Genomic DNA, 9,723 nt, shown 5'->3' with positions numbered 1-9,723 from the left:
TGTAGTTTAAGCTTCCAAACCTGACCTGGTGGCCAGGGGCGTAACTTTCGATCTGCTCCAGATGGCCAAGCAAGTTGGCCCGCAGTGCGAATCTGCCCAATACAAAGATCAGTCCAGGGAGAAAAGCCTCACCCTGGACTGCATCGCTATCGATGATTGAAGGAGCCATCAAGCCTAATGGCAACGACACAGAGGAACTCTCAATGAAAGCACCAATGTTGGTGTCAAAACCGGCGGATCTCGGGTAGGGGGTCCCGAACTGTGCGTCTAAGGCGGATGGTAATAGGAGGCAGGGGACACGATGTTTCACCCAGGTTTGGGCCCTATTGATGGAGGTAAAACCCTACGTCCTGCTTGATTTATTCTTGATGATATGAGTATTACAAGAGTTGATCTACCACGAGATCGGAGAGGCTAAACCCTAGAAGCTAGCCTATGGTATGATTGTATGTTGTCCTACGGACTAAAACCCTCCGGTTTATATAGACACCGGAGGGGGCTAGGGTTACACAAGGTCGGTTACAAAGGAGGAGATATACATATCTGTATTTCCTAGCTTGCCTTCCACGCCAAGTAGAGTCCTATCCAGAGACGGGACGAAGTCTTCAATCTTGTATCTTCATAGTCCAACAGTCCGGCCAAAGGATATAGTCCGGCTGTCCGGAGACCCCCTAATCCAGGACTCCCTCAGTAGCAATTACACGGACTGGGTCCATAACTTGAGGATTATCCTCATTGCTGCACAGAAGAATTACGTCCTAGAAGCACCCCTGGGTGCCAGGCCTGCTGCAGATGCTGCTGTTGACGTTAAGAACGTCTGGCAGAGTAAATCTGATGACTACTCAGTAATTCAGTGTGCCATGCTTTACGACTTGGAACCGAGACTTCAACGATGTTTTGAACGTCATGGAGCATATGAGATGCTCCCGGAGTTGAAGTTAATATTTCAAGCAAATGCCCAGATTGAGAGATATGAAGTCTCCAATAAGTTCTATAGCTGCAAGATGGAGGAGAATAGTTCTGTCAGTGAAAATATACTCAAAATGTCTGGGTATCATAATCACTTGACTCAACTGGGAGTTAATCTTCCTGTTGATAGTGTCATTGACAGAGTTCTTCAATCACTGCCACCAAGCTACAAGAGCTTCGTGATGAACTATATTATGCAAGGGATGAATAAGACAATTCCCGATCTCTTCGCAATGCTAAAGTCAGCAGAGGTAGAAATCAAGAAGGAGCATCAAGTGTTGATGGTCAACAAGACCACCAGTTTCAAGAAAAAGGGTAAAGAGAAGAAGAAGGGGAACTTCAAGAAGAACAACAAATAAGTTGCTGCTCAGGAGAAGAAACCCAAGTCTGGACCTAAGCTTGAGACTGAGTGCTTCTACTGCAAACAGACTGGTCACTGGAAGCGGAACTGCCCCAAGTATTTGGCAGATAAGAAGGATGGCAAGGTGAACAAAGGTATATGTGATATACATGGTATTGATTTGTACCTTACCAGAGCTCGTAGTAGCACCTGGGTATTTGGTACTGGTTCTGTTGCTAATATTTGCAACTCGAAACAGGGACTACGGATTAAGCAAAGACTGGCTAGGGACGAGGTGACGATGCGTGTGGGAAATGGTTCCAAAGTCGATGTGATTGGCGTCGGCACGCTACCTCTACATCTACCTTCGGGATTAGTTTTAGACCTGAATAATTGTTATTTGGTGCCAGCGTTGAGCATGAACATTATATCTGGATCTTGTTTGATGCGAGACAGTTATTCATTTAAATCTGAGAATAATGGTTGTTCTATTTATATGAGTAATATATTTTATGGTCATGCACCCTTGAAGAGTGGTCTATTTGTGTCAAATATCGATAGTAGTGACACACATATTCATAATGTTGAAGCCAAAAGATGCAGAGTTGATAATGATAGTGCAACTTATTTGTGGCACTGCCGTTTGGGTCATATTGGTGTAAAGCGCATGAAGAAACTCCATTCGGATGGACTTCTGGAATCACTTGATTATGAATCACTTGGTACTTGCGAACCATTCCTCATGGGCAAGCTGACAAACTCCATTCTCCGGAACAATGGAGCGAGCAACAGAGTTATTGGAAATCATACATACTGATGTATGTGGTCCAATGAACATTGAGGCTCGCGGCGGATATTGTTATTTTCTCACCATCACACATGATTTGAGCAGATATGGGTATATGTACTTAATGAAACATAAGTCTGAAACATCTGAAAAGTTCAAAGAATTTCAAAGTGAAGTGGAAAATCATCGTAACAAGAAAATAAAGTTTCTACAATCTGATCGTGGAGGAGAATATTTGAGTTACGAGTTTGGTCTTTGAGGGAGTCCTGGATTAGGGGGTGTTCGGATAGCCGAACTATACCTTCGGCCGGACTCCTGGACTATGAAGATACAAGATTGAAGACTCCGTCCCGTGTCCGGAAGGGACTTTCCTTGGCGTGGAAGGCAAGCTTGGCGATACGGATGTTCAGATCTCCTACCATTGTAACCGACTCTATGTAACCCTAACCCTCTTCGGTGTCTATATAAACCGGAGGGTTCTAGTCCGTAGGACAACATACACATCAACAATCATACCATAGGCTAGCTTCTAGGGTTTAGCCTCTCTGATCTCATGGTAGATCAACTCTTGTAATACCCATATCATCAATATTAATCAAGCAGGACGTAGGGTTTTACCTCCATCTAGAGGGCCCGAACTTGGGTAAAACTTCGTGTCCCCTACCTCCTGCTACCATCTGGCCTAGACGCATAGTTCGGGACCCCCTACTCGAGATCCGCCGGTTTTGACACCGACATTAGTGCTTTCATTGAGAGTTCCTCTATGCCGTCGCCGTCAGGCCCGATGGCTCCTACGATCATCAATGGCGATGCAGTCTAGGGTGAGACCTTCCTCCCCGGACAGATCTTCGTCTTTGGCGGCTTTGCACTGCGGGCCGATTCACTTGGCCATCTAGAGCAGATCGAAAGCTATGCCCCTGGCCGTCAGGTCAGATTCGGAAGTTTAAACTACACGGCCGACATCCGCGGGGACTTGATCTTTGACGGATTCGAACCACTACCGAGCACGCCACACTGTCACGACGAGCATGATCTAGCTCTGCCGTCGAACAGTTCCCTGGAGGCCGCACCCGCATCGGCTCCGACCCCTAGTTCGGAGCCGACCGCGCCGTTCGAGGATGGGCGGTTGGACGCCACCTCGGGGGCTGCGATCCCAATGGCGGTTGAGCCGAACACCAGCCCTGTACTCTGCAAGACTCGTGACTCCATGGAGCCGGACTCTTCTCCGGACTCCGAACACTCCGCGCCCCTGCCGAGCGAATCTGATTGGGCGCCGATCATGGAGTTCACGGCCGCGGACGTCTTTCAGCACTCGCCTTTAGGCGACATCTTGAAATCATTAAAGTCTCTCTCTTTGTCAGGAGAGCCCTGGCCGTACTACGGTCAGCAAGGTTGGGGTACGGACGACGAAGAAATTCAAAACCCACCCACCACCCACTTTGTAGCCACTGTCGACGACTTAACCGACACGCTCGACTTCGACTCCGAAGACATCGACGGTATGGACACCGATGAAGGAGATGATGAAGAACCAGCGCCTACTAGGCCCTGGAAAGCCACCTCGTCATATGACATATACATGGTGGACACCCCAAAAGAGGGAGAGGGCGATGGAAAAGCGGAGGATGACCCCTCCAAGAAACAGCAAAAGCGCCGGCGTCAGCGGCGCCACTCAAAATCCCGCCAACACAAAAACGGCGATTCAAGCACGGGAGATAATAATACCCCGGAAAGCGCCGAAGAACATCCCCCCGAGCAAGATTTAGCACAGGGGGATGGAGAAACCAGCCCCCATGGGAGAGCGGCTGGCAGAGAGGTCAAGGACGATAATCATATTCCTCCCTCTGAAGACGAGGCAAGCCTCGACGATGACGAATTCATCGTGCCAGAGGATCCCGTCGAACAAGAGCGTTTTCAATGCAGGCTTATGGCCACGGCAAGAAGCCTCAAGAAAAAACAGCAACAGCTTAAAGCTGATCAAGATCGGCTAGTCGATAGATGGACTGAAGTCCTTGCGGCCGAAGAGCATAAACCTGAACGCCCCTCCAAGTGCTACCCAAAGCGCAAGTTGCTACCCCGATTAGAGGAGGAAGCACTCGACGCGGCCGACAGGCCACCTCGTGGCCGCGACAGAGAGGCCTCATGGCCCTCCACCCAAGCCGCAGCCCGTACCAAGGCACGGGAATATGCGCCGGACTTATGTAATATGTTGGAGGAAAAGGCAAGGCAAACAAGATCAATCTACGGATCGCGTGGGCGCCCCACGGCTCGAGACGGTAACCATCACGCCGGTCACAAATTCGGCAGGGCCGAACACAGTAGACAAAGCTCATTGGAGCTACGTCATGATATAGCCCAGTACAGAGGCGCCGCACACCCATTGTCCTTCACAGACGAAATAATGGATCATCAAATCCCCGAAGGTTTCAAACCCGTAAACATCGAATCATATGATGGCTCAACAGATCCCGCGGTATGGATCGAGGATTATCTCCTTCATATCCACATGGCCCGCGGTGATGATTTCCACGCCATCAAATACCTCCCACTCAAGCTTAAAGGACCAGCCCGGCAGTGGCTTAACAGCCTGCCAACAGGGTCAATCAGCTGTTGGGAGGACCTGGAAGCTGCATTCCTCGACAATTTCCAGGGCACTTATGTGCGACCCCCAGACGCTGACGACCTAAGCCACGTAATTCAGCAGCCAGACGAATCGGCCAGGCAATTCTGGACATGGTTCCTAACAAAGAAAAATCAAATACTCGACTGTTCGGACGCAGAGGCCTTAGCAGCCTTCAAGCATAATATCCGTGACGAGTGGCTTGCCCGGCACCTAGGACAGGAGAAGCCGAAATCTATGGCAGCACTCATGGCACTCATGACCCGCTTTTGCACGAGAGAAGACAGCTGGCTTGCTCGTAGCAACAATATGACCAAGAACCCTGGTCGTTCGGACACCAGGGACATTAGTGGCAGGTCGCGTCGCAACCAGCAGAAGCGCCGCATCAACGGCGACAATGCTAAGGATACGGCAGTTAATGCTGGATTCAGAGGCTCTAAATCCGGTCAGCGGAAAAATTCATTCAAAAGGAATCCTAGGGGACCGTCCAGCTTGGACCGAATACTTGACCGCTTGTGCCAAATACGTGGCACCCCCGAAAAGCCGGCCAATCACACCAACAGGGACTGTTGGGTGTTCAAGCAGGCAGGCGGATTAAGCGCCGACAATGAGGACAAGGGGCTGCATAGCAATGACGACGAGGAGCCCCGGCCGCCGAACAACAATGGACAGAAGGGTTTTCCCCCACAAGTGCGGACAGTGAACATGATATATGCCACCCACGTCCCCAAGAGGGAGCGGAAGCGCGTGTTAAGGGACGTATACGCGGTAGAGCCAGTCGCCCCAAAGTTCAATCAATGGTCCTCCTGCCCGATCACCTTTGATCGAAGAGACCATCCCACTAGCATCCGTCATGGCGGATTCGTTGCATTGGTTCTCGACCCAATTATTGACGGATTTCATTTCACTAGAGTCCTTATGGACAGCGGCAGCAGCCTGAACCTGCTTTACCAGGATATAGTGCGGAAAATGGGCATAGATCCCTCGAGGATTAAGCCCACCAAAACAACCTTTAAAGGCGTAATACCAGGTGTAGAGGCCAGCTGTACAGGCTCAGTCACACTTGAAGTGGTCTTCGGATCTCCGGATAATTTCCGAAGCGAGGAGTTAATCTTCAACATAGTCCCGTTCTGCAGTGGCTATCATGCACTGCTCGGGCGAACCGCATTCGCCAAGTTCAATGCGGTCCCGCACTACGCATACCTTAAGCTCAAGATGCCAGGCCCTCGAGGAGTCATTACGGTCAATGGAAACACCGAACGCTCCCTCCGAACGGAGGAGCACACGGCGGCCCTTGCAGCGGAAGTACAAAGTAGCCTCTCCAGGCAGTTCTCCAGTCTGGCCATTAAACGTCCGGACACTGTCAAGCGCGCCCGGAGTAACCTACAACAAGACCGCCTGGCACGTTTCGAGCAGGCGTAGCAATGCGGCCCCAACCCCAACCCTCGCAAAAAGGCGACGCCAGTACTTCGCGTACGTAACCACGCTCTAGAAATACCATGGGCACAGGGGGAGGGGCACCATCATGGCACGCCCACAACACGGCCTAAACCGCACCAGGGGCTGCCGATTTTTTCCTTTTCTCTTACTTTCAGGACTCTACTTTTCGGAAGGCCTGTTCGGCAGTTCAATTGCCGCACAAACGATGCAAGAACCAGGGAAGTAGACAAGCCATGCCGCATTATGGAAATCACAGGTGGTCTCTATCACGAGCAGTATACCTGCTCCGCATACTATTCCGCAGCTTACCCCTGGAGCAGACATGCTAAATAGTTCAACTTTACGTTTCTCGCATTACTTGTATCGTTATGCTTTGATCGCAACTATTTTCAATAAACAATGCATAGCTTTTGTCTATTTTCGCATTATCTTTTTATAAATAAATGTTCCTTAACGACATGTTGCATCCGTACAATCTGGTACGGCCAAAATACGCCAGGGGCTTCAGTACCCCTCAATATGGTGTGAGAAGTCCGAACACTTTCACAAGTGCGGCACCCCGAACTTATAGCATTATATGCATCGGCTCCGAATCATGTCTTGGGTCAATAGTTGTGTTTGCCCGACTCCTATGTTTTGGTGCCTTACGTTCCGCTATATCGGCTAAGGTAGCACTAGGAGAACCACTGCGATTGTGCCCCAGTTGAGCTGGGCCGAGCACCTCAGTGGAGAAAGCTAAAACTGACTGTCATGATGAAGCGAGAGCTGGTCACTGTTCGAGAGGTTTCTTCGAGTCCCTAAAGACTTATGCCGCTTCAGGCGAGGAGTCGGCTCTGTCCGGCCAAGGCGTGGATAGCGCCCCGAAATCGGTCTTTCGAATACTAGGGGCTTCGTCGAAATTTAAAAATATAGAATTCTATGGCTAAGTGAGAGTGTTCGCGCGTTATAGTCCGATTGCCTCGTTCGCTGGGCTGAGCGCCTCCCTCGAAGGACCCAAACATGGGAAAAAGAGTGCTCAGGTTTATCCCCGAACACCCCAGCACTAGCGGCATGGGGGCAGAAGCTGACGACTCGCCATCTCTCAGAATTGATAAACAGCCGCACATAAGGTAATATTTTAAATTCAGACAGCATTGCTAAGCGCATATGAACAAGTTTCCAGCGCACAGGACAAAATGAGCGAGTTTTACTCAAAAATTACATCCCTAGTACATTCATCCGCCACAAGGCGGGCACCCTTCAGAACATCCTTATAGTAATTTTCGGGCTTGCGATGCTCTTTCCCCGGCGGTGGCCCGTCCTTCACAAGCTTCTTAGCATCCAGCTTGCCCCAGTGCACCTTAGCACGGGCAAGGGCACTACGGGCACCTTCGATGCAGACGGAGCGCTTGATGACTTCGAGCCTTGGACAGGCCCCTACAATAGCCATGTCAATCCTGTCATTTTTTTGCAATTGCACCTTTTTTATATACATATTCAAACAGGGTATTTCTTACCTTCCTTCTCCTCGAGCTGCTTCTTGGCACGCCCGAGCTCTTGCTCGGACTTCTCGAGGCTCTGCTTCAGCATGTCCACTTCCGTAGTTAGTGCGGCGGAAGCTAGCAGAGAAGCCTGCATACGCATATTGACTCCTTTTGTTAGACTCCTGCGAATTCTTTGATCCTCTATTCGGCTTTTCTTCCCGAACGCCCAACAGAGCATCAGGGGCTACTGTCTATGCGGTAATATCATTTAAACATTCTTTACTTACCTCAAAGCCTGTTAAAAGGCTAGTGCAAGCTTCAGTCAGCCCACTCTTGACGGACTGGACCTTCTGGACCACCGCACTCATAATAGTGTGGTGTCCCTCATCGATGGAGGCGCCTTCAAGCACCTCCAACAGATTGTCCGGTGCCCCCAGTTGGACGGGGGTCACCGGCACGATGGGCTTGTTCCTCTTGGAAGGAGGTCCCCCGCTGGACTCTGGAACCTTTGAAGGTTCCAGAGCGGTGTCCGGCCTTGAGCCGGACTTGGAGCCCTGAGGGGTTCCATTCCCTTCACTCCTGGAGTCCGGGAGGTCGCCTTGCGGCTCCTCCAGGACCACCTCCTCCCGGCTTGGAACCTGTTGGGACAACACTTCGGTGTCGTCCGTAGGGCGGGGGGATGAAGCCGTCGGAAGCGAGTTCACATCCGGCGGATCTAGTGAGCCGCTCGACGATGCATCGAGCCGGTCTTGGGGTGGGCTGCATAAACATATTCGACATAAGGGAAAGATGTGCATAAAACGAATACTATGAATTACTCCGGTATCTAGATACTTACGATCTCGCCAGGGGCTTGGCCCTGGGCTGCCACTCCTCTCCGCCGTCGTCGGCATCGGGGAGTAGTCCGGAGGATGGGTTTTTTCTCTCTTGGACCCTCCGGCCTCCTCAGAGAGGGCGGCCTTCCTTTTCTTCTCTCCTCCCGTTGGAGGGGGAGAGGTCTCTTCTCCTTCCTCCTCGTCTTCACGGGAGGAATGCGCCTGGGAGCCGCCGGATGATGAATCCAACACCTCCTGGCGCCGGGCACTCCTTCGAGTCCCCGCGGCCTTCTTCTTGGCCTTCTTCTCCGGCACCATGTAGGGTGCCGGAACCAGCAGCTTCTCCAAACGGGCGTCCGTTGGGCCTTCGGGCAAAGGAGCCGGACAGTCGATCTGTCCGGACGTCACCTCCCAATCCTGTCAAATATAAAGGAGCTTAGATCCCGCATAAAGTCAAACTATGAAAAACTGATACCTTGTAAAAAGACAAAAACAGCTTACCGCCAGAGCACGGCGCTGAGTACTGACTCTGCGATCCTCGGCAGCAGATGCGGGGGCCTTGGCGCCCTTGAAGAGCATCCTCCAGGCATCTTCGTATGTCATGTCGAAGAGCCTGTTAAGAGTTTGATGTTGCGCGGGGTCGAACTCCCAAAGGTTGAAGGCCCGTCGTTGACACGGGAGGATCAGGCGGACGAGCATAACCTGGACTACGTTGAAAAGCTTGAGCCTCTTGTCCGCCAGGGTTTGGATGCATGTTTGGAGTCTGGTCAGCTCTCCTTTTTTACCCCAAGATAGGCCAGTCTCCTTCCAGGAGGTGAGCCGCGTGGGGGGGCCGGATCGGAACTCAGAGGGTGCGACCCATTCGGCGTCGCGCGGCTCGGTGATGTAAAACCACCCTGATTGTCACCCCTTCAGGGTCTCCACGAAGGAGCCCTCGAGCCACAGAACGTTGGCCATCTTGCCAACCATGGCGCCGCCGCACTCCGCCTGGCTGCCGCGCACCACCTTCAGCTTGACGTTGAAAGTCTTTAGCCATAGGACGAAATGGGGGCGGATGCGGAGGAAAGCCTCGCACACGACGATAAACGCCGAGATGTTGAGGACGAAGTTCGGGGCCAGATTGTGGAAATCCAGGCCGTAGTAGAACATGAGCCCCCGGGCAAATGGATGCAGAGGGAAGCCCAGTCCGCGGAGGAAATGGGGGAGAAATACCACCCTCTCATGGGGCCTAGGAGTGGGGATGAGCTGCCCCTCTTCGGGAAGCCGGTGCGCGATGTCACTGGCCAGGT

The sequence above is a fragment of the Triticum dicoccoides genome, chromosome 4A (genome assembly GCF_002162155.2).
Source record: "Triticum dicoccoides isolate Atlit2015 ecotype Zavitan chromosome 4A, WEW_v2.0, whole genome shotgun sequence".
Taxonomy (NCBI): domain Eukaryota; kingdom Viridiplantae; phylum Streptophyta; class Magnoliopsida; order Poales; family Poaceae; genus Triticum; species Triticum dicoccoides.
This window is presented reverse-complemented; position numbering follows the sequence as displayed.